Here is a 26,027-nt window from a genome sequence, read left to right as displayed (position 1 = left end):
GGAATTTATTCAGAAAATTAAAAATACAAGTTTATTCATCTAAATCTATATTGTCCCCTTCAAAGTAATCCCCATCGACTGCAACACACTTATGCCAGCGCTTGATCCAATCCTCGAAACATTTTTTATATTCGGTTTTCGGTATGTCCATCAGTGCTTCCTGCGATTTTTCCATTACTTCCTCTCGGCTGCTAAAACGCGTTCCCCGTAATGGTTTTTTAACTCGATTGAACAGAAATAAGTCACAGGGAGCCAAATCAGGTGAATTCGGTGGCTGTTGGATGGTATTTGTTGCATTTTTCGTCAAAAAATTACGAATAATGATAGCACTGTGCGACGGTGGTGCAAAATCCACGAGTTTTCTGCCCACATTTCTGGTCTCTTTCGGCGAATTGCTTCACGCAAACGTCTCATAACGCCCAAATAATACTCTTTGTTTACTGTCTGGCCTTCTGGCAAAAATTCATGATGCACTACACCGTTGTAATCCATGAAAACCGTCAGCATTGCCTTCTTTTTCGACTGAAAACGACGTGGTTTTTTTGGTCTCGGCTCATTTGGTGAACGCCATTCACTTGCCTGATGTCTGGATTGCGTGTCGTACTCATAAACCCACGTCTCGTCTCCAGTAATGATCCTTTTGATGAATGTGGGATCGGATTCAGCCTCGCAAATCATGTCTTTTGCGACGTCAACACGGTCTCTTTTTTGCATGAAATTGAGGTCTTTTGGCACCAACTTTGCTGCTACACGACGGAAACCCAAATCATTAACCACAATGTCTTGGGCGGATTCATAGGCAATGTTCAAGTCCTCCGCTATTTCTCTGATGGTTAATTTGCGGTTATTGACCAACATTTCTTTTACTTTATCAATTTTTTCACCGACTTTCGATGTCGATGGTCTGCCACTGCGTTCATCATCTTCGATTGACTCACGACCACTTCTGAACCGCTCGTGCCACTGGTAAACGACCGTTTTTTTAGAGAATCGTTGCCGAAACACTTTTCCAACATTTCCAACGTCCGTGCGCCACTAAATCCGTTTTTTACGCAAAATTTAATACAAGTTCGTTGTTTCAAATTTAAATCCATTTCTGAAATTGTAAAAAATCGCCAACACACACAGAGATAGATGTACTCTTGGCTACGTAACTTTTGCAAATGTCAAGTTATGACACTAAGATTTAAAGGGAATATCAACAACAGATGTACCAATTTAACAAAAAAAAACAGAACTCAAATCGGAACGATGGGAGCGCCACACGGTGGTTATTCCGGGAAATTTTTGATCAAGGTATTATATATATATATATATGTATATATATATATATATATATATATATATATATATATATATATATATATATATATATATATATATATATATATATTATTTATATATATATTTTTTTTAGGTAATCTACCGGTTAAGGTAGGTTTTTGGATGGACAAAACTACCGGCGAGAAAGGGGCTGCAAGCATTGCTGAGTGAATTAGAAATTCAGTGCGATAGGTATGCGATGAGAATCAATATTAATAAAACAAAGGTCATGCGATTTTCTAGAAAGAAAAAGGCCAAGCTTAACATTAAAATAGGAGGGCAAAAACTAGAGCAGGCAGAACAGTTTACGTATCTCGGTAGTGTTTTGGACCAACACGGACAAAGTAGTAGGGACGTAAGGAGAAGAATCGCGCTAGGCAAAGAGGCTTTCACAAGGAGGAGGGAGTTGATGACAGGGACTTTGAGTAAGGATGTTAAGAAAAGACTCGTAAAAACTTTGATATGGAGCGTAGCTATGTACGGTGCGGAAACGTGGTCATTGAAGCAGGAGGATAGACGTAGATTGGAGGCTTTAAAAATGTGGGTGTGGAGAAGAATGGAGAAGGTGAAATGTACAGAGAAGAAAACAATTGAGGAAGTACTTGGTATGGTGGGCGAAAAGAGGGGTTCGTTGGGAGAAATCCTATGGAGGCAGGAAAAGTGGATGGAGGGTGTGTTGACTGGCAGTGGGATGTTGAAGACTGTGATAGAGGGTAGAATGTTGGGCAAAAGAGGAAAGGGAAGGAACAGGATAGGGATGTTGGACGGGATGAAGGGAGGAAGAAAGTACTCAGAGCTGAAGAGGGACCTGATGTAAGGTAGAATGTTGTGTTTGCTAGGGGTTACATATTATTTAATTAGTAATTTATACAATCCAATAACCTACCTTAACCGGTAGATTAAATAATAATAAGCGAAGAGTCATACATTTGGAGTTTATCAGAGATTTACAGATTAAGTATTTGATCAAAAATCGTCATTCGGTATACTACACCGGGTTGAGGTATTTCGGCATCTAATTAATTTTCGTTTTGTCGCAACAACCTCATGCGGTTGTACCTCTGGTGTTGCCAAAGGCGTTACAGCATTAATTATCAACATTACTCCCTCTCGCTCTCAATCTCTTCTGATTCACTGATCAGAGTAACCTGGAACTTCATGCTGGCGACATGAAATGCAGGCACCCTTTCTATAAGCGGTCAGGCGTTTGTTCGGTAATCAGGGAAGTTGGAGGTAATGCGGCAAAGCGAATTCATCAGAATAGGCATGCACCTGAATAAGGTGCCATCCTCAAATGTATATTAATGAGGATCGATGGCTACCAGAGACGGCTTCCTTCCTCGAATTAATTACCAGGAGAACATAGCACGGTTAATTGCCACTCTACGCCTTCGCCGGGACGGGCGGACTTCCCGTATGAGACGCCAATTTCAAACGATTAAGAAATCGTCCTCTTTTCTTAATTCCATCGATGAGGAGTTTTCTATTCTACGAGCGTAGGCTGGAAGATGATGCACACATGCTTGTTGAGGTCGAACGAAATGACCTTCAAATGCGCGCCAGGTGGCACGTGGAAGTAACATTCCTCCTTTATACATGCATGCACGGGTTTTTGGTCGTTTCATTCATCCACTGTATTAAGGGAAGCGGAAGTATGGTGACGTGTTCTGGTTTTATGTCAACGCGAGTTAAGAAACGTATTGTTATCGAATTTTTAACTGCTGAAAAATTAACTCCTACAGAGATTTATAGTCGTTTAAAGGCTGTTTATGGTGACAATGCTGTTGATAAAAAAATGTATGGCTGTTGATAGGTCTACTGTAAATGGACGAGTTGGAAAATTTCGTGGTTGTGAGCCTGGAAAACCCATAATTATTGATGAAACAATTAGCGGACGTCCGATTACTGCCACAGACGATAAACATCCCTAACTCGTCGAAGAATTGATTCATTATGGCCAGCGAATCACTCAAAAGTGTATTGCAAACCATATTGAAATACTCAAGGAAGAAGTTTGTTGTGTTAAAGGCAGCCTGGTGCCAATAACCTTGAAACATGCGAAACCAGAAATTTGAACCGATTTCCTCAGCCTCCCTATTCCCCCGATTTTTGTCATCAACTCAAGAGACACCTCAAGGGTAATCATTACACCTCGGACGATGAGGTGAAGGCAGGTGTCAACTCCTGGATTCGAGAAAATTCGGTAGAGTTTTTCAGTGACGGAATGAAATATTTGTTACACGTTGGGAGAAATGATGGCCTTAACGGTGACTAAGTTGAAAAATATATAAATGATTTCGAAACTGAATAATTCTACTTTAATTTACTTTTTGGTCGGCCTTGCTTTTTGTTTTTGCGCTCTGCAAACATGTGTGAATTACTTCTCAGCCTGCCCTCGTATTTTACTCGGCTTTCAATTCACGAACAATAAATTTTGTCCATATTTTTATATTAACAAATAAACCACACAATGACTGTATAACTACTTGGCAGATATGTACAAAGTCATTTTTACCAAGTTTCCCCGAATTTCACCTGGTTTCAGCATAGTCCGTTAATCATTATTTCATGATTTGAATATCTATTGAGAGAAAAAATTAAAATGTATACATTATCAAAAGAACATAAAATGTACCCATCCTCATGTCTAAAAGCTTTTCTTCGATTGTTAAACTTTTCTATTCTGCGTCATAATACCTTAAGATATCGTTTGTACTTAGCCAGCAGGATATCAATGAGTACCAGCTATATATTAAGGCTTGCTCTATATTCTTCCGTCACTTTTGGCGTTGTTGCAGCGTCCATTTCTAGCAATTGAATCGCCTCGAACCACCTTGTTCTCACTCTTCACCGTAAGACCCAATGACAACTCGAAGCATGAGTGCTTAGAGCATTATTTTGAGTCAATGGAGGTGTTCTTGGCCAAGGCATATACTTAGATTCGTCGGTGGAGTCATGCTCTCGCTGTACGTACCGCCCTGACTATGATCCAGCACTTAATCATGTACCCCGTTCCTCGCTTTCTTAGACTCATTTCTCTTCGCCTCAGTGGTTCCCACATTCTTTCCATCTCCATTATCAACCACGACGCCAAAAAAAGGCGATCCGGCGGTCGGATTCCGATTCAGGTGACCGCACCCACACGCGACGATATCCTTTTGTGCAATCGGACAAACGAACGAAGTAATGGCGATCAAAATACTTTGACTCCACCTCTCCCAACAACCCTTTAAGCGTCCGTAGTAGCTACCGGATACCTCCAGGGATCACGAAGCCGCAGGGCTCTTTCTAAACCGACACCCTGCTCCCTCCCCTCACCCTCCACGCCGCTCCCGACGCGGCCCGAATCATGACTCTCCGCACAGCCGGCGTCGCTCCCCCCCACCCCCGCCGCTCTCTTCCCCCCTTCGACACGGCGCTCCGTCCGTCGCAGGGCGACCGCAGAACTTTGAGGGCCTCATCCCTATCTCTCCTCCCGCTCGCTGGACCTGATTCGACAAATCCGAGAAGTGTCACGTTCGGGGGAAACCAGAGGAGGTGCGGAAAAGGACATAATGGAGAAATGGTTGGAGAGGAGTCGGGCAGATGTGAAGGGCCCGACTCGTCGGCCCGAAAACCCTGTCCCCGGCACTATCTCTCAGGTCCCAGTCATTCGGTGGGCGAGTGCGGGCTACTTATGGGGCGAAATAGCCCGGCGGGAGGGAGACTCATTTTCATTAAAAATTTAAACCAAGGTATGGGTGATCCTCCATTTCAGTCTTGCACAGTGCTGACAACCCCACTCCCTGAGTTATCTCTCGCTTCCCAGATTCCCGTTTATTTGGTCCATGAGTTGTCCTCCTGGTCTCCACCTCTTTCATTATCTTCCCGTCGAATCCAAATTTTCTCGAAAAACAACCAAACCATTTGGCTCTTTCCCCGCGGATAATTCTCCGCTCGGAATGTTCCTCTTTCTTAAAACCTTCGCTGTAGTTTCCCGTTTCTGACTTCAGCCCTCTATTTCTTCTTCATCATCTACATCCAGCGTTTGGCTTCCAAATTTACTATTATTATCTTATTTTTGAAAACCACACGTTTTTACTGTCCCATGAATTCGAATATTTTCCTCTTCTATCTTTTTTCATTGCTTGCAATATTATTTTTCAAGGTAATGCATTGGATGACTATTGCTCATGATCGTCCTCATAAGCTATCTCAAAGATGATACTCGTTGAGTTCCTGAGATTTACGCTCATTTCGAATTATTAAAGAGTTTTCACCGAATATAACCACTTCTAGAGCATCCCATTTCATCTGCGTCCTTCATTCGCCGTCTCTTTTTATTATATTTGCCATTTTTTGTTCCCGGCATGATTGCCGCGGAGCGCAATGAGGGCATCTTCGACAACTGTACAGTGTCTGCAATAGTTGTGCCATTCTCCACGATGTGAACTTCTACTTTTGTTTATATACTCATTTACCTTTTCTTCCTCTGTACTTTCTGGGTCATTTTGCATCTCATAAATTCAACAAAGTTATCGTTTCTTGTCTTTATTCATTTAAATGTAATTTAATTTTGTCATAAATTAAAGTCAGGCGAAAATATTTATAGACTTCCAAATTCTATAATTTCAAAAACTTATTTACTCTTTTCGCGAACAGTCCCACAGCTTTTCCGCCTTTGCGTTGATGCTTTTCCGGAATAGAAATGTTTTCCTGAAGACCAGAGCTTAAGTTTTCCTGCTATGCATCGATCGATTGTGCATTCCTATCAGATTTTCTGTACATGTTATCCACATTGAAGGGTTGATTCACACTGAATTACTTCATTTTTTGCATTGGAACCATCTCACTCTTCTCAAAGCCCTTCCATTATTTTTTATACCTCAATCAATCTATGAATAGTTTTGATATGAGAACCAACTTCCTTATGAAATTCAAATTTTTAAGGAATTGTTTTCTTAACGAGTCTTCATCGTTTGTGAGAAATAATGGTCGCGTGCATGCTGCCAACAATTGGGTATCTTTAGTGTTGTTTAATCTCAGTACTTTTTTCTTCTAATTTAATGTCTGTCTGTTTTTTTCACCCGTTTTTATACTGAAATAAAAGAGGCTGAATGAGAAGGTGGCAAGAAAAAATTTATCGGCATCTCCAGTTTCAACCAAATCTTTAAGGTGTAGACTTGTAATATTATACTGGGCCGCAACGTACTGACTAACATTTCTAACATTCCGCAGAAACTACCAAAGCCGATAGGTGCAAAAAATCTAGTTGTGTCCTTTACCGCGATACAACACTGTAAATTTCTGCACTTTGCCAAATCGGTGCCGTTCTTTGCTTCATATATCTGATTTAATTAATAGTTCAATTTGTTACTTTCGATCTGGCCGATTTTGATCGTTAGTTGTTAACCACTAGCACGAAAAACAGTATAAGATCTTCTAATTTTGTGTCGCATATCTCGTCGAAGACTTGTCATAAAATTTGAACGTATTTTGCATGCTAAAAATTATGTGAAGCGAGTTTCACGGAAACTTGGTCTTTAGGCCGCCTCGTAATTTGAGACGAACCATACCAAACATCATTATTTGAAGTATATCGGAAATTGAATAATGAAACTCTCAATCAACAATGCCATTGAAAATATAAGTATCATCAATAGCTTTAAATGTTTTGGCAACAAATATCTGAACCCAACTAAGAGATGAATCCGAATGTATCAGGAGGAGAGGTTCTAAGAGATGCTGTGAGGCTATGAGACGTGGAAGAACGCAATGCTGCAGAGGCTGTTGCTTATACAAGTATGTGTAAAATAGTAGTATAATAATATGAAAAGCGATTTAAGCACATAATGACAAAGATTGCACAACTTTAATAAATAGTTTTTGAAAGTATTAAAAAATTCTAATCAAGACTTCAGAGGGAAAACTTGTTGAATTTCGAAGAATACAAAAAAGATTATGCGGAAGGCCTAATGAAAATTTAAGAGCAAAATGTTAAGCATATAAATATATAAATAGAGTAACTCATAATAAATTGGCCTATCATTATTTACGCCTGGAAAATAAAAGGGAAACATAATGTACCCTGTTAAATAGCAGATAATGACGAAATCGTTAAGGGGTCGTAAACAAGGCCAACATTCTAAACAATATTTTTCAGAACGAGTGAATCAAAGATATTAGTGAAGTCAAAGGGAAGCCCCCCGAACTCCTAACGTGTTCACACATGAAACATTATCGCCGCAAACTGGAATAGAAAACAGCTCCAAAAGAAAAAAGAGCTAATAAAGCCCAAGATTCGGGAGACATCCCTGCTACAATACTAAATGAATTTGCTAAATACATGAACTTCATTTAAAAATAACCTTATACGAGTCGAGGTGAATGTCATGCTTAAAAGTGTGTCGGTGCTATGGCCATGAGTCGATTTACAACGATTTGACGGATTGATTATTGCTCAAGATAGCCATGATACAGTTGGCACAGGTGAGACAAGCTCCTTATTTCCATGCAAAGACGGCACTAGTCACTGTCTTCCAAAGCTCAATGGCAGTAATTTAGGGTAGGTATTGGAATGAATCGAAGCTTCATTAGAAAATCAATCATTAACGGAAGGCATGAGCGGCCGGCGGGGGGTGCGATTTCGGAAGGGCCCGCGAATGAGGCCGCCCCGCCAGGGCCGCCACCCGTGGTAGGTGTTTGCGTGGTGAGGGGCCGAATGGGACGTCCTCTTGGGGAGGCGTGACCCTAGGGTCGTTTCGCCCCGCGGCCGGGGTGCACAGGGGGCGGGCGGGAATGTTCGGGCATTCGACAGAAGAGGGCGGGAAGGTTGTTCCGGCCCTCCCCCCCTCTCCACGCGGACACAGTTCCGATCAAATCGAGTGCGGGCGGGTGCTTTCCCGGGAATGAGCAGGGGGTAAGGATTTCATAGACCGCCGCGCGCTCCCCTCTGCTATATTCGTCCTTCTCACTTATCTTTTTTATTTGGTGGTAGCACTTAATTTCAGAGGTATAATGAGAGTATAGGGCAACACTATTGCGTAATATTCTCTGTACCTTCGTGTCATAGCCCAGGAATGTTGCACGAACGTTTTCTCGAAATGGAGACACAAGGGAAACATGATGAAACATGCTAATTACTGGAAAGCCTGCCAACCTTTTGATAAATTTCTGCGAAATGTTACAAATTTAATTCACTCAGAAACGGTTGATAAATGTCATTCCGTAAATATTAGCTTGCCGCGAGCTAGCTTCTAAATTTGGATGATTATAGGTATTTTTCAAATGTTTTGGTAATAAAATAGAGGATAACCATGGACGTTTAGTTTTACACTTATATCTGGCGAATTATTCCTCAACTACTTAACCCTATCACTTTAGAATCCATCAATCGTATTTCTCCAATGGCCCACCAACTATTGCATTACCCTCATATGTTTGGCTGACAAACACGAAGAGCCATCCGTGCAAACAATATCAGAGGTTATTGCCATAGATTGCCGGCAAAGGAAATAAAGTTATGATTTTTTTAAAGATTCAGTGTTCAGCTCTCCTCATAAATAACACTACTACCTAAAGTGATTCGTAGCAAATAATAATGCAGTTTCACTGCATTTAAATTCTACTTATGAAATTCCAATGATGCATAGTAAAACAGCACATTATTTCCTACGAGTCGCCTCTTGTTCGCCTTTCGCAACAGCACACTGCCTGATTCCACATAATTTACTCGTCTATGCTCACAATTAGCGTCACAGTCGAGCATCAATTGAGGCAATGTTATTGCAATGGAAAAAACGTACGTGCAAATAGTCATTTATTCTACAAAGGTAAAAATAATATTTAAAATGTACGTGGTTTCGCATCATTATTTACAACTGGCAGATGTACAAAGTAAATCGGCATAAAAATTTTTGTATTAATATAAATAATTTATTAAATAATATTAACATAAATTTCGAATAAAAAGCACTCAACGTGTAAACGTGTTTGGTACATAATTTAACTCTGATGTAAAAAAATAATTTATACAGCTTCTTCAAATAACTGCGATCTCATCAGTCGTAGTTGTATTTAGGGGAGGCGACCGACAGCTGAGGTCATTTGCGCCATAGGGGATGGATAGAAAAGGATGAAGGGTGGGGAGAAACCCGGCGTCGGTGGCATTGGCCTACTCTTTACGAAAGGCGCCAAGGGGTCCGCAGCTTAACGTCCCATCCGACGGAAGGCGTACTCACTCAAAGTGCCCACCACAAAGTACCTCAAGTAGGGATCGAGATACCTCTGAAAAATATTCAACACCGCCGGGATTTGAACCCGCACCCTCTGGGTGGGATTCCAGGACATTAGCCCCCGCACCATCTCGTTCCCTGTATCAGTCGTGTTCATACCTACTCCGTATTCCCATCGTCATCTTGGAGGACTCACTCACAATGGAGGGTAGAGGCTTGGTCCGAGAAATGGTGAACGGAGGTGGCGGGAGGATTGCTTAGCACTAAGAGAATCATCATCGCCATCCGTGGTGGCGGTACTGCGGGGCCCCCCGTAGATGGTACTTTGCACTCCCCGAAGGGCAACCGGATATAATAAGATCACGATTTAAGAGGGCAAAGTATATGTGCATATGTGCTTTTAAATCCAATTTTCACGAAGAGAAGAAAACGAGAATAAAGTAATACAGGAAACCAGAGCACAGGGCAATCAATTTAACAATAAAAAAGGAAAACGGGGAACCTAACGCATTGGGATTAACTCCGTATATTTTCCAATTATTTAGCATCCGCATTATAAGGGACACAGATTCGATTAAAGAGCCAAATCTTTTGTTGAATTATTATTATTTAGTGAAATAAAACTGCTCTCTCCCGGCTGGTATTGCTTCTACTCATACAAGACCTAATGTCTCCAACTCGTTAGCAGCGGCACCATGCTGTACATAGTAGTTGACTTGTTCTTTAAGATAACCTATTTTAAGAGCAACTAGCGACAAACCACAGGAATGAGGACTTATAAAGAAGGCCCCTGAACCACGAGATGCCCAATTATGGTCTTAGACTCCCTACTGTCAAGAGCAGCAGACGAAAATAAATATGCGCTTAACAGGGAAGAATAAAGAAATATTTTCTAACTCAACTAATTGGTCGTTTTAATATACTATAAATGATAAATAATTTGGCACTTACCAGAATCCAAATTTGCTATTTGTTCACCCTTAGGGAACACCGGTGTCGGCCCCTTCAGAGGGACGCAGGACAGAGAGTTAAAAAAAAAACGCCGGTGAATGACAGCGGATAGAATGGCACGGTGGGGAGGGGGGTATGAAATCTTTGTCTCGCGGTGAACTCCCCGTCGCCCGGACCCTTCCCCCCCCCCTCCTTCTCCCTCATTCGCCACACGCCAGGGAGCAAATCGAGTTAAGCGTGCAAACGAGAAAATCATTTGGGCGAAAAATTCAATTACGGCTGTCGCTGAGCAACTTTTTAAAGAGGAGGCGTGGATTCCCTCCCTCATTTCCCTCCGCCGCCTTTCCCCCCTTCCTCCGAGACGCGAAGGGAGGGCGGCGACCCTCCTGTTGCCCTCGTCGTGAGCGGCGCAAAGGGATGATGGCCAGCGTCTCGCCGCGAGGCGCCAAGGAGCAAAGCAAGCGGGCCCCTGGGTGCGTTGGCGGGGGCCCAAGGACTTCGCCCCACACGCCCGGGGCCTCTACAACAGCGTGCGACGTCCCACGCGTGGATCGCAAAGGTAATCACTCCCATATCCACATGGATATATTTTCGCCTTTTGGCGGCCTTTCGTGTTTGAGTGTAGACAACTAGACAACACATGTGCTTTTCTTTACATTTCTCTCTCACTTCCTCTTCTGCTCTTCTTTATGCTTCCTCGTTCCTCGCCTCTGCCTTTCCATTGAATCTTCAGAATTTTCTCTCCAACACCTATTTTAAAAGTCTTCTATTCTTCCATGGTAAACTTTTATAATGCTCCAAGTCATCGATCCGTAGAGTACCTTGCCAAATTCGAATGTTTTGGCGAAATATATCCTTGTTTGCAATCTCAGGTTCTTTCGGCATAGTCATAGTAAGTATCGCATTTTTAGCTCTCCTTTAATTGATTTCGTTTACATTTTTGAACGCATTTAATGCATATGCAGTGACTTCACTTTTAATATAGATTTTGATTTACAAAGATATTTCAAAGCATAATATATTTATCGTACAACAGACAATTAGAGAGAGAAGAAGTAATGCATACGAGACATTTGACATGAGCTGCTGGGGAAAGGGCACAAAGCGAATCCAATGACTGAAATATTGAAACCTTGAATACTGCGAGAAGAGAAGGTTCGCGGGAGAGGAATGGCATTTAAAGAGGTGGAATTATATCGGGTCGGAAGACTATTATTGTCTACTGAGAAGGGTTTTTCGTTAACCGTTTCTAAAGATGTCAATTTCCCTCACTTCCAAAAATAAATCCGGCACAGTTTCCACTTCAATCTACGTGTAACTGGCAGAACACTAATGCACTTATAAGAAGCAGATAGAAAATATCGTCTGCATGAAGAAATATTTACAGATTCCTGAACGTGATTACTCAAATATAGTCTAGATAAAAAATGCATGCAATGTTTTGATAACCCAGTGGACAATATTTTTAATTGATTACCTGCCTTGTGAGACCCATTTCATATTCCTTTTTTTAATTTTTTGCAATGGACTTTGTTAAAAACCTTTTATTACGAAGTGCCATTTCAGTTTTAAATGCATTTTATCGGAAGAAGTTGACACGTACTTCGGTTACAAAGGCTCTCACTAAAATTTTACCATTAAAATCATCTTGCTCAAGAATGCCTACGTTTGGACTAGATATCTACACTCGTGAGCATCGAAATGAATAAACATTATGGTTCATGAAATGCTAATTCGATAAAAAATGTAATTTTTCTGAAAAAATGAAAAACATGCGTCGATATACTACCTTGATCAAAAAGTTCCCGGAATAACCACCGTGTGGCGCTCCCATCGTTCCGATTTGAGTTCTGTTTTTTTTTGTTAAATTGGTACATCTGTTGTTGATATTCCCTTTAAATCTTAGTGTCATAACTTGACATTTGCAAAAGTTACGTAGCCAAGAGTACATCTATCTCTGTGTGTGTTGGCGATTTTTTACAATTTCAGAAATGGATTTAAATTTGCAACAACGAACTTGTATTAAATTTTGCGTAAAAAACGGATTTAGTGGCGCACGGACGTTGGAAATGTTGGAAAAGTGTTTCGGCAACGATTCTCTAAAAAAAACGGTCGTTTACCAGTGGCACGAGCGGTTCAGAAGTGGTCGTGAGTCAATCGAAGATGATGAACGCAGTGGCAGACCATCGACATCGAAAGTCGGTGAAAAAATTGATAAAGTAAAAGAAATGTTGGTCAATAACCGCAAATTAACCATCAGAGAAATAGCGGAGGACTTGAACATTGCCTATGGATCCGCCCAAGACATTGTGGTTAATGATTTGGGTTTCCGTCGTGTAGCAGCAAAGTTGGTGCCAAAAGACCTCAATTTCATGCAAAAAAGAGACCGTGTTGACGTCGCAAAAGACATGATTTGCGAGGCTGAATCCGATCCCACATTCATCAAAAGGATCATTACTGGAGACGAGACGTGGGTTTATGAGTACGACACGCAATCCAGACATCAGGCAAGTGAATGGCGTTCACCAAATGAGCCGAGACCAAAAAAACCACGTCGTTTTCAGTCAAAAAAGAAGGCAATGCTGACGGTTTTCATGGATTACAACGGTGTAGTGCATCATGAATTTTTGCCAGAAGGCCAGACAGTAAACAAAGAGTATTATTTGGGCGTTATGAGACGTTTGCGTGAAGCAATTCGCCGAAAGAGACCAGAAATGTGGGCAGAAAACTCGTGGATTTTGCACCATGATAACGCACCGTCGCACAGTGCTATCATTATTCGTAATTTTTCGACGAAAAATGCAACAAATACCATCCAACAGCCACCGAATTCACCTGATCTGGCTCCCTGTGACTTCTTTCTGTTCAATCGAGTTAAAAAACCATTACGGGGAACGCGTTTTAGCGGCCGAGAGGAAGTAATGGAAAAATCGCAGGAAGCACTGATGGACATACCGAAAACCGACCGTAACTTTTGCAAATGTCAAGTTATGACACTAAGATTTAAAGGGAATATCAACAACAGATGTACCAATTTAAAAAAAAACAGATAGTATTTTCCCATCTCTAGTTTACCTACTCCTAGGGATGAGCAGAACGAATGAGGTCCCCAACACTCAATAGTAAACCATTTTCCTCTTATGTTAGATCCGATGTGAAGAATAATCAAAGCCATCAAGAGATTACATGTTATCTAAAATAATAATATAATAATAATAAGGAATGGTGGTGAAGGAGTTTCCTCGATCACACTTTTCCTTTTTTTTATTGCGGAAGCAAATACCAAAAAATAGCATGATTTATTGAGGGGGTTCCTACTCTCGCTTTATCCCCCTTTAGTTTTCTGATACAGTTAACAACAATTACACAACTTGAGAAAAAGAAATATCAAACAAGAAGACACAGTAGCATTAAATTACAGAAGTAATGTAGAACCCAAATTTAGTACAATTAGAGATTATAATTATTATAAGAAATGAATGTTTTATTTTATGATAAAACTTCAGTTTACAGAATCATACAAGGTTTTTTTTCCTTTGATCGTACACTAGGCAAAATAATACACTTTAACTTAAAATAGCAATTACATACAATTTTATTTACACAATAAACGAGCAATACAATTACTAGTTTTATCAAACTTTATTGTACCAATATTTCACTACAATTATCAAATTTCATTGCACCATTTTAAATAATTGGTCGTTGTTATGCTAAAGGCAAAATAGCACAATCTCACGTATCTTGGTTTCCTTATAAGTCATGCAGTGCCAAATTTCATGTCTTGGTTTTTCATTCAGTAGGCACTCCTCTATTCTATGCTTAGCGGTGTCTTCTGTTAGGCAGGTACTGCATAGATTAGTCCTTGATTTTCCTATTCTATTGAGGTAGTGTCCAAAATTTCCATGCCCTGATATGAGTTGCGTCGCTTTTTTAGTTAGATGGAATTTTATATTTAGTCTTTTGATGAGGTCTGGGAATATTTCTTTAGTGTGAATACCCTTATAGGAATTCAGCCAGTCTTTATTCCACTGGCGAATTGTTTGTTCCTTGAGTATTTCTTTTAATTGTTTTTTGCTTAGGGGGTGATTGTGTTCGATTTCGGAGTTGAAATACTTTGTGCCTTGGCCCGATTTGACTTCGATTATGCTAATTTACTCCATAACCTCGTATTTTAGAGGTGGTTGTCCGGTAATTAAACATAGTGCGTCCGTGCTGAATGTCGAGTAACCTTTGCTAATTGCTAAGAGGCAGGGTCTTTGTGCTTCTCTAAGTTTTCTTTCGATTCTGCTGTAGTTAACCTTATGACCCCAAATGGAGCAGCCGTAGGTAACAATGGGTATTGCTACAGCTTGGTATATCAATAGAAGTGAGTCCGGCCCAAAATTAGTTTTGCAATACCTACGGGCAGCTTGGAAATTTATTTGGTTTCGCTGACTATGAAATTAATTTGGGCCTGATAAGTTAATTTTTCGTCTAAAACGATACCCAATTACCTAAAAGATGATGTGCGTCGGATATTGCTATTGTAGATTTTAACAGTGAGATTCCTAGACATTTTACTTCCGAAGACCATGTATTCTGTCTTGGTTGTTGAAATTACCAATTTATTAACTATTGTCCATTGTTCTATTTGTCCAATGCAACTTTTTGTCAGCTGCTCCATTTTAGCTCGAGTTAGCTTCAATAGACAAAGCCATATCATCGGCAAAAGCTATTAATCTACATCCTATGGGGAATTCTTTCCTTAAGACCTGGTTAGTAATAAGGTTTAACATTAACGAGCCCAAAACAGATCTTTGTGGGCAGCCCATGGTGAGGATTTTCTTTGTTGAAATAGTTTTCATTTTTTATACGACCTGTCTATTTGTAAAGTAATTTAAAAATAGTCTAGTTAGATTCGAAGGAATTTTTAGTGTTTTAAGCTCCTGAAGGCCACCAAACAGGGTCAAATGCACCTTTTATGTCAATGAAATCCACTACTAATGTATATTTACTTCGATTATTAAGTTATTTAAGAAGGCCTTGAATGCGTCTGATGTACTTCGGTTTTTCCTGAAGCCATATTGATTAGGATGGTATAGCGTGTCCTCGCGAATTATTTGTATTCTCTCTTTAATTAATCTTTCAAATATTTTCCCTAGGTCAGGGAGGAGTGTGATAGCACGAAAAGAGCTGGAATATGCATGGTCTTTTTCCAGCTCCACGGTCCACCAGGGGTGCTAGTTTTCCGTTTTAGTGTATTTTGGTATGCTTTCTTTCATGGTTTCTTTTATTGCTGTAGTTAACCTGTCCATGCGGAGGTCAATATACTCGGTTGTTGGGGTCCATAGTAAATCTCTATCGATGATGGTTAATTTATTTAGGAGTTTTCCATTGAATTTTTCCCAATTTGTGCTCCCAAAGTTGAATCTAATTTGTGGAAGTGGTGTGTTTTTATTGCTTCTAATATTAAAGGTGATTAGTCTGTGGTCCCTAGTGATCTGGTCTTCTATGACCTTCCATGTTCTGACTTTTCCTAGTAATGATGCGCTGATCAGAGTTAAGTCGATGCTAGAGGATCCGTTTAAGCTATGGAATGCCTGAGGTTCGCCGGGTTCATTTAATATAAATAAGTTGAATGATGAAATGAGGTGTTCGAGTTGGTTTCCTCTGGAGTCTGTTGCTGGGTTGAACCAAGTTTCGCTTTTCGCATTCGAGTCCATGGATACAATAATTTGTTTGCGCTCAAATTTTTCAACTGTAGCTTGGAGTTGTGAAATACAATCAGTTATCGATGCTTAAGGTACTTAGATCCTTTATTTTTCGTAAGGCGCAATGGAGCTCAAAGATTCTCCTTCGCCACTTTCAACCTCCTACCTTCCTGGAGATTATATGCAATCATTCAATATGAATACTCAGAGTTATCATTGACTCACCTTCATTGAAAATGAGAATTGAGTGTGAAATGAAAATTTTGAGCAGTTAGGATTAATAAATGGTTATACCTCTTGAGGAAGTATTCTGGGACGCCACTTTATCGCAAGTAAACTTCGTTCCCAGTTCTCGCTGATGATAACGGTAAAATTTCTTTCCGGTAGCCATATGTACAGAAGTAAGTCTCCGCTCCACTTGATTACCGCTTCCGCACTTCATGTTTAAACACGAAGCATTTATAAATTAAGGCAATTCCGAATCTAGTCAGCGTTGCAAATGCGCTTAAAACCATTAGAATTGCCAAATAGTGAACAACTCCCCTGACCTAAAAGTAAGGCGAAATTGAACGCGTCAATTTTTCATATTGTCCTCAAAAGCAGTTTCGATATGAAATGACTGTTTAAATACGCACGTACCTCTTCGAATACTAAATATAAAAAGTATGACTTGGTAATTTAGAGCAGCCACCGTTTAAATTATTTTTATTTTTAAAGCCTCAAATCTTTGCTGGATGAGCGTGGGGACGGGGATTTCGGGAAAATCGCGATTCATTAATGTATGCGGTTTACCTAAATTCAATATTTATGAATATATTATGAATGGCATTTTGTTTTGAGGAATGGGAGTGGATATGGATGGAGAGAGCAAAATGGATGGCAAAAACGAGGGACGCAGGGATGTTCTAGGAATGGTGGGCGAGGAGAGGGGCAGAGACGAATGAGGCAAGACAAGTGGATCCAGGGCATCTGGAATGGCGGAGAGAGATGTTGAGGGAGAAAAAGGATAGGGATAATATTTAGGAAAGAATGAAGGGAAATAGAATGTGTGCAGAGTTGAAGAAGGCTGTATTAAGGTGTCAGGCTTTTCCTTGATAGGCAAAGATGGGGGCCTGTAGCCGAGCTAAATCAGTGCCCATCGGAAACGGACCATTGACGCGGTACGCGATTATAGAAATAATTTAAATATTTGTCGCTTTCGCAGTTTTTGAATTTCATATTTTGGATGAGTTATGGAGATGACTAATTCGCAGCAACTTTAAAATTTAAAGATTTACGACACATTTCACGAGCAATGTATCTAGTTGCACTAGTTTGATACCTAATTATTCATGTTCACCCGTTCCGGTCACTGCTGGAATATGTATTTTACTGTGGGAAGATTTGTATTTTTTTTTACCGAAGATGCGGAGCAAACGGAAATTCTAGAATTATAAGTTTGTTGCATTGACTAATAGATTCCGCGACGGTATTTAGGAACAAATACATCGAGAGATCATTTTTGGTAATACTCGTAAAATGTATGAAGCATTTTTAGATCTGGGAGTTCTTATTGAAATTGAGATGACAGATGGCAGCTCAATGACAATCGTCAGCTTGAGCAATAAAAATTAGTGCTCTCTGACCAATCGAATTCTATAAAGTACAGCACTTATATATGTACTTACTTATATTTTATATAAACTTACATACAATTATGCTTCAGGGATTCCTTGGCTATGGTATCTACAAGATTCGCCGGCGAACGGCCTCGATTCGAATTTTCGACATAGACCCTACCTCCTTTTCGGAATGAGTTACGAGAGGAGGGAGTCTCATGGCAACGAGATTTTCACATCCATAATCTAAATTAGCGTAGTAAGTGGCGGTGCAGGTAAATCCAAAGAGAGGTGTGGTGGTTTCGCGGCGTTTTCCTATCACGAGAGAAAACCGCGTTTTCTAAACAATCTTATTTCTTCCTCCCGGAAAAGCGACACACAGCTACCCGTTATTACGGGATGTCATAGTTTTCATCCGCTGTGGCCTCACCTGAAATCCATAGCTGTAATGTTACCTAATTTCCGGGGTAAGATAAAATTTGTTTCATATTTATGCATTTCTTTTTGTCCTTTAAAATGTGAAGGTTAGATGATTTTAGCTTTATAAACAATTATAATACCGTTCATCTGTTGAATCTCATTACTCTCAAAATATTAAATACATATTTTAATTAAAATAATTAAAATAATCCAAAAATTATGAAAATATAAAACTTAAATATTTTTATATTTTTTTAATGCAGGAAAAATTATTTTTACATTAAATAATTATATAAATTGGGAAAATTCCGATTTGAAAAGTATGTAAATATTACTGGGTAATCTACCAAAAGCAGATGTAAATTAATACACTATTCCGGCAGCCAATAAGAGTAATCTGTGAGGAAATACTAGCTTTCAGTACAAAACGAGTAGGTACATCATGCATTTTTAAACATGTTTAAATATGTTATTGAATTTTTTTTACTTAATTTGAAGATAATATTAAGACTTTTGAGATTTAGATTAAATTTATCACTCAAATATTTTAACCCGAATGAACTAATATTGGATATTTCGTGTCGCAATTAAGGTAGACGCAAAATTAAATAAAATAACCAATATATCAGTTACACAAAACATCAAGCCGCCGAAAGCGAATAGCCCGTTTATTTACTCCTTAGTTCACGTATTAAAGTTTACGTATTATTTTGGCTTAAGACAAAGAAAAAGGTAAACAAACACCGGTAATAAGAAGAAGAAAAGGTACTTTTGTCGCTTCGATCAATCCCTGTCAAAAGGTTCTGACAGACAACCTAGGGTGATGCTGAAACAATTCTTAGTGGTCCCAATCGTGAAAAGTTGCTTAAAAAGTGTGCTATCTGGAATGAATAAACTATATCATGGGATATTATTTAACAAAAATTTGATGTTGATACTACTTGCAAAGGAAATTTAATTATGTTTTTTGCTAAGCACAAGAAAGATGCATTATCCTTTCCGCGGAATAGGAATTCTGCTCGTATCTTTATCACCATCAAGTGGCTATGGAGGCCTACTATAGCTGATACAACCACCATTTTGGACAGGAGCATTCAAGATAAATTTTTTCTCCATGCTAAAGGCATAAAGATATTATAAATTTGTTCAACTTGTAGTTTTATAAATTGAATCAAATTAATTTTATGGAAACGATCACTAATTTCAATTAAAACATTAAGACCGACTGCCCATTTCACCCATATTTACATTTACGCACACATATCCAATGTTGAGTTAAAATTACAGCTTTGAATGCAACAATTAACTTGTATGATTTGGATGCATCCTTTTCTCAGCCATTTCGCGAAAACTCACACATTTGGGGACTGATATTTAAGTAATTACCACTGGTACGTCTTCCTTTGCTAGGATTTTGTTAGTCTTGGAAAACTGTCATTTCTGAATATCTTCTCTTTGACTGCGTCACTCATCACTCACTGTTTCCTATATTAAGGAAGGCATTAGCTGCGATTTATTTAAAGTGGCCAATACTTTCATCTGTCGTGATGGAACGGATAAATGATCTTGAAGTTTTATACATAAATTTGGCTTTTCAACAAATTTTTGTCCTCTGGTGGTGCGCTATTTTCTATTTCCTTACCTTTTCTCTTGTTCCTTCATAGGGTACTAAACACAAGCCGCAATTTTATTCAGTCCGCAATGCTTATTTTGCCATGAATAGTGAGCTCATCATCTATGCATCGTTATAAAACGCTCTGTGTACTTAGTAGATATTGCTCAGTGGCATTCGCCTCTACAGACACTGTAAAGCATATGTTGCCGGCTGGAACACGCGCTCTTCGTCGAATCGAAATATATGAAAGACGGATAGGCTCGTGACGAGAAAGGAGAGTAGATAGATATATAAATTCACTCAAAGGTTACGGAAATGCACGAAGTAAAGGAGATGCATGTCACGTTTCGAGAATATGAGAGTATGAACATCACTCATGAACAAAAACTCTTTCTGCGACTAATTCGGGTTTTACCTATTCCCAGAAACTGTCCCCCCATATGCTATGCCAGACACTTATTAATCACGCTAAACATGATTAATGGAACTAAATCCTCTGCAATTCATGTCACTTGTTAACAATACTTTCAGAGTTATACGGCTTTTAAAAGCATGATGATTTTTTGAAGAGTCACGGTCACTGGTGCATGTACAGGCATTGTCCGCCGTTATGTGAATGATAGTTTACAATAACTAACAACTAAGCATTACTCTGATAAAGTTGATACCCAATACAAAGAATATGTTATACTTGTGCGCAGTGCATTTATGTGCTACATGTTATTCCCAAGGTGTCGTAATCATCATGAAAAATAGCACTTGGAACTGATCTCAATCAATAGCTCGGTTCATTGCATTGAATCGCCTTCAGTATTTCGTCGATATATTTTACTGACGTAGTTTTAAATTTTCAATAAAACATTTGAGTACGATAAATTAAATGACATAACTCACTCGTGCAGCGAACATTTCACACTCTCTGTTCGCAAGTCAAGAATAATAGCCCACCATTCGCGCATGTGGATTTCAAAAATTAAAACCATTGATCAGTCAGGTGAAGATTACTCAAGTCGATAAGAAGTACTGGAAGCCTTTTCGTCTGCCTAAGGTTTACTCGTAATTCAACGAATAAGTGACATTTGCGATACTCACATGGGCAGACTACTACCTTGATCAAAAATTTCCCGGAATTTATTCAGAAAATTAAAAATACAAGTTTATTCATCTAAATCTATATTGTCCCCTTCAAAGTAATCCCCATCGACTGCAACACACTTATGCCAGCGCTTGATCCAATCCTCGAAACATTTTTTATATTCGGTTTTCGGTATGTCCATCAGTGCTTCCTGCGATTTTTCCATTACTTCCTCTCGGCTGCTAAAACGCGTTCCCCGTAATGGTTTTTTAACTCGATTGAACAGAAAGAAGTCACAGGGAGCCAAATCAGGTGAATTCGGTGGCTGTTGGATGGTATTTGTTGCATTTTTCGTCAAAAAATTACGAATAATGATAGCACTGTGCGACGGTGCGTTATCATGGTGCAAAATCCACGAGTTTTCTGCCCACATTTCTGGTCTCTTTCGGCGAATTGCTTCACGCAAACGTCTCATAACGCCCAAATAATACTCTTTGTTTACTGTCTGGCCTTCTGGCAAAAATTCATGATGCACTACACCGTTGTAATCCATGAAAACCGTCAGCATTGCCTTCTTTTTTGACTGAAAACGACGTGGTTTTTTTGGTCTCGGCTCATTTGGTGAACGCCATTCACTTGCCTGATGTCTGGATTGCGTGTCGTACTCATAAACCCACGTCTCGTCTCCAGTAATGATCCTTTTGATGAATGTGGGATCGGATTCAGCCTCGCAAATCATGTCTTTTGCGACGTCAACACGGTCTCTTTTTTGCATGAAATTGAGGACTTTGCTGCTACACGACGGAAACCCAAATCATTAACCACAATGTCTTGGGCGGATCCATAGGCAATGTTCAAGTCCTCCGCTATTTCTCTGATGGTTAATTTGCGGTTATTGACCAACATTTCTTTTACTTTATCAATTTTTTCACCGACTTTCGATGTCGATGGTCTGCCACTGCGTTCATCATCTTCGATTGACTCACGACCACTTCTGAACCGCTCGTGCCACTGGTAAATGACCGTTTTTATTAGAGAATCGTTGCCGAAACACTTTTCCAACATTTCCAACGTCCGTGCGCCACTAAATCCGTTTTTTACGCAAAATTTAATACAAGTTCGTTGTTGCAAATTTAAATCCATTTCTGCAATTGTAAAAAATCGCCAACACACACAGAGATAGATGTACTCTTGGCTACGTAACTTTTGCAAATGTCAAGTTATGACACTAAGATTTAAAGGGAATATCAACAACAGATGTACCAATTTAACAAAAAAACAGAACTCAAATCGGAACGATGGGAGCGCCACACGGTGGTTATTCCGGGAACTTTTTGATCAAGGTAGTATTCCTTCTTCGATACGGGAATAAAACCAAATGTGTAGTTTTAATAAGGTCAGCCGCTGTTTTACTTTCATATCGCGTGCTTCAATGCTGCGTATTTGACGGCATTCACCGGAGCAAACAAGAATATCTATTTCAGTCCCCTGTCATAAAATTATTTTTTTCTCATGTTGTCATTACATGCAGAAAATATTTATTTTTTGCCTACCATATGCCATGTCTCATGAAGTTTTATTCATACAGCTGTACATAGGAAGGAAGTTCCATTTTTTATTCTCATTACTCTAAATATGTTAAGGACAAATCTAGATTTAACGACTTTCCGATGTCGTACAGTGTATCTTTTATAGCGAACGACAATGAGTAGCGAACATCTTATACTCTAAGTTCGCAGAGGAGAGGAGGCCATTACAAATGGCCTTGTGAACCCAGAAATCCCAGAACCCAGAGTCTTCGTTCCTGTTTAAAGTTTAATCCCAGTATTAGGAAGAAGCTAACAGCCAACCTATCCATTTGTACACGGTTGGTGCGGAAATAAAGGTATCCATTCCAGATGCTGCCAAATTCTCACAATAATTTCCCGTTTATACGCACGTTAAAGAGGCAACACCGTGTCGCCCGCCGTGGACTATTGCTGGGTACTTCCGTCGGATGTTGGGCATTAAGTGCAATGTATACAGCGTGTCGCAGATGCGCCGGGCAATAATTGAACTCCGGTGAAAGCCTCGTCGCATGGGAACCGCCGCGACAATGGGTCCAGCAAGCAAGAGGGATCTTTTTCCCTGCTCCAAGTGCTCGAGAGAGAGAGAGGGAGGCAGGCAGGAAGGAGGATAAAAAACACCTCGCGTGAAGTTCGTCCGTTGCAGGGGGTGGAGTCAAAGTCGTCACCATACGAGGTAGTCGGTTGATAATGACCCAATCAGGGCCGCCTTAAGATCTTCCCTCGCTCCCTTGGGGTGCGGCAGGGCCCTTGGGGAAGTGTGGCGGAGGTTTGAGGATCTTGAGGCTGGGAGAGGAGGTGGTCGGTCGATCCACGCGGGGAAGAAAGAGTGCGAGTGGGGCTGAGAGGAATTGGACGGGGCGGGGTGAGTGGACGCCTATACAGTCCTTATCTCCCCTCTCGAGAAGAGTGCTTCGAAGGAAGGATCATTTTTCACGTCTTCGCCGTCCCACACACACACCACGGCGCGCGCACTCTTCCTTCGACCTCTCGCAACTCCAACGCCAGGGGAATCGTTCAACTTTTAAATGAGAGGGGACCGGGGTGGAAGAAGGTGGAATGGAGACATCCGACTGCTTGGGGGTTGGGCATGGAAACTCTTTCGAGGGCGCCCAAGGATGGACTATTGGGAAAACAAATGCGTTCACGCGTGAACGCGCGCTGCGTTGCATGCTTGGGAGTGAATAGAGGACATCATCAGGCGCCCTGAAATGTCTAATACAAACTAGCTATGCTCTTTACTAAACGAATGTATTTTTTCTCTTTGCTTGGATGACTGAAAATTGATAAAACAATTAATACATTTAACTATAAGTGCGTACACCGAAAGAGATCCATTAAAAAACATAGAGTAACATTATACTCTCATGTGTCGTGACAATTATGTAAGCGACAGATAAAAAACACATTAAAAACGAAATAAGGTTGTGAGGAAATCCGGGCGTCGGATAGAAAGAAGTGAAAACCGAAAGTCGACCACACCTCACCCGGCATTCAATGACCGACGTCTTCAAACCATTGTATTCTCACTCATCAAACGGCAGCAGTTTTATTTGATGCACTTTGATCTCATTTTATTTTTAATATGGTTGGATTAATCAACTCAGGGCTCTAAGTTCCCTTGCCACATACTTCATCAGTCAGAATCCCTGAATGCAACTCAAAAGAACTCGCCACATATGCTTTCTCAATTAATATAAAATTAAATCTATATTTAATGCATAAAAGTTAAATAATAATATGGATGCAAATCAAGTTCGGACTTGGCAGAACCTGTTCTTTGAAATTTGCTCAAATTATCCAATGGACGATGAACCCTCCCAGGCACCCTTTTGGTCATAAGGGTGCCTTGGAGATTTTACATCATTCATTAATCATAGCGATTCAATGTTATTCCGTTTTAACTCATAACTTCTTTTTTGTCACGGCGTTATCCAAGCTCGAATTGCAAACACTTAAATGGCACATAGCATAAATACGATATCATACTCTGATGATGTTGGAATGTATACTCCAAATGGTTCGGATTTTTATAAATTTTATTTCAAGTAAGGATACCTGCTGTAAACGACCCTAAATGAAAAGTTTTAATTCAAATAACACATGAAAAATATAGCAGATAAACTCAACTAATTTTATTGAAAAATACCAATGAGTAAACAGCAGAAAATTTAGATAATGTCAGAGGCATGGATCATCCGGCTATGCTAATTGTTACCCACTTAACTATTCAATGGAAATTTCAATGCAGAGCGAAAACGAGGTTCTGAACAAAGCGTTTGATAACATTTACAGATTTTATCAAGAGAATACCATAAAGTGAATCATTTTCCTCTCTTTAACATGAAAGTATTTTGCTAGAAATATTTTTGACCAGCAAAACACGGCTTTACAGTATCTTGCGTCCTCGCCCATGCGGTCTCGTGGAGACTCGTGCCATGAGACGAGGGTGGAATTATTTCTAAAGGCATTACAGCATCTGCACATCCAATGAGTTGGGTGTCTAAGGACGAGAAATAATGGCAAGTTGATTATGAGATCGGACTTACGGCCTTCGATGTCCGCTCTAGAGGAGCCCTAGAGATAACGAAATTTTTAGGTATTCCCTCCGGCATATCAGTTTTAATGGAGGTACTCAGTAGTTAATTCGGATGGTGCTGAAGGTTGTAGGGGGCGGTATGAGGAGGGGCTGGCCTCCCGTGGACCGACCGCGCCCCCCCGGCGTCGCGTCTCCATCGCACCGCCCCCTTTCGGAAGGGCAAAACACTTCCACGGCCTCCCACCAACCCACTCTTTGTCCTTTGCGAAATACTCTCTCCCTTTTCCGGGAAATAAAAACGTGATGACATTGGTTTCAAATCTTTTTTAACTTTCCCTCCCGGGTGGAAGGAACACGGGAAAGAACAGAGGGCAGAACATAATTAAATTAACGCGCGGAGGAAAAAGTGAGTCGGCGGAATGCGCGAATGGGAGGAGGAGGAAAATTAATGACGAGCGTTGCGTTCCGCGAGTGAGGAAACCTTCGAGGAGAAGTCCCTGAATTACTAATGACACACTCTTCTCCGAAAGAAATGGAAATTGCTAACGGGAGTCGACGCACGGGGACTAATAAAATTCAAACGCGAGGCCTGCGGAGCACGCCGCGGCAGCGGAGGCGTCCGCGGGTATGGATCTCACCTCAGCCGAAGAAACCGTTCCCCCGAGTTGGCGAACGTCGCCTTGCAGGGGCGGAAAATGAAGTATGGCAGGCAGGCGAGCGGAGGGGGGGAAGAGTGCAGCCAGGGAAATGCATTATGGGGCTGCATAGGGGGAGAGGTCAGGCTGCATCCATTTTGCGGCTACAGTTAGTTGGGTGCCGGAAATTGGCAAATATCAAATAATGACGTTATAATGACATTAATTTCAAGCGAATGATATACAATTTAACTATCTAAAGTTCATTTAACTATGCTTGGCGTAAAATGAAAGCATACATCTCGTTGAGGTGATTGATTTTAATTTCTCTTCTATGCGATTTGTACTTTTTTTAATGAAATAGAGCACTTCAAACCCTTCAACACTTACTGTTCATGAG

This window comes from Hetaerina americana, unplaced genomic scaffold, assembly GCF_022747635.1.
Source record: "Hetaerina americana unplaced genomic scaffold, ioHetAmer1.1.p SCAF_9, whole genome shotgun sequence".
Lineage (NCBI taxonomy): Eukaryota > Metazoa > Arthropoda > Insecta > Odonata > Calopterygidae > Hetaerina > Hetaerina americana.
Note: the sequence above shows the minus strand (reverse complement) of the source record.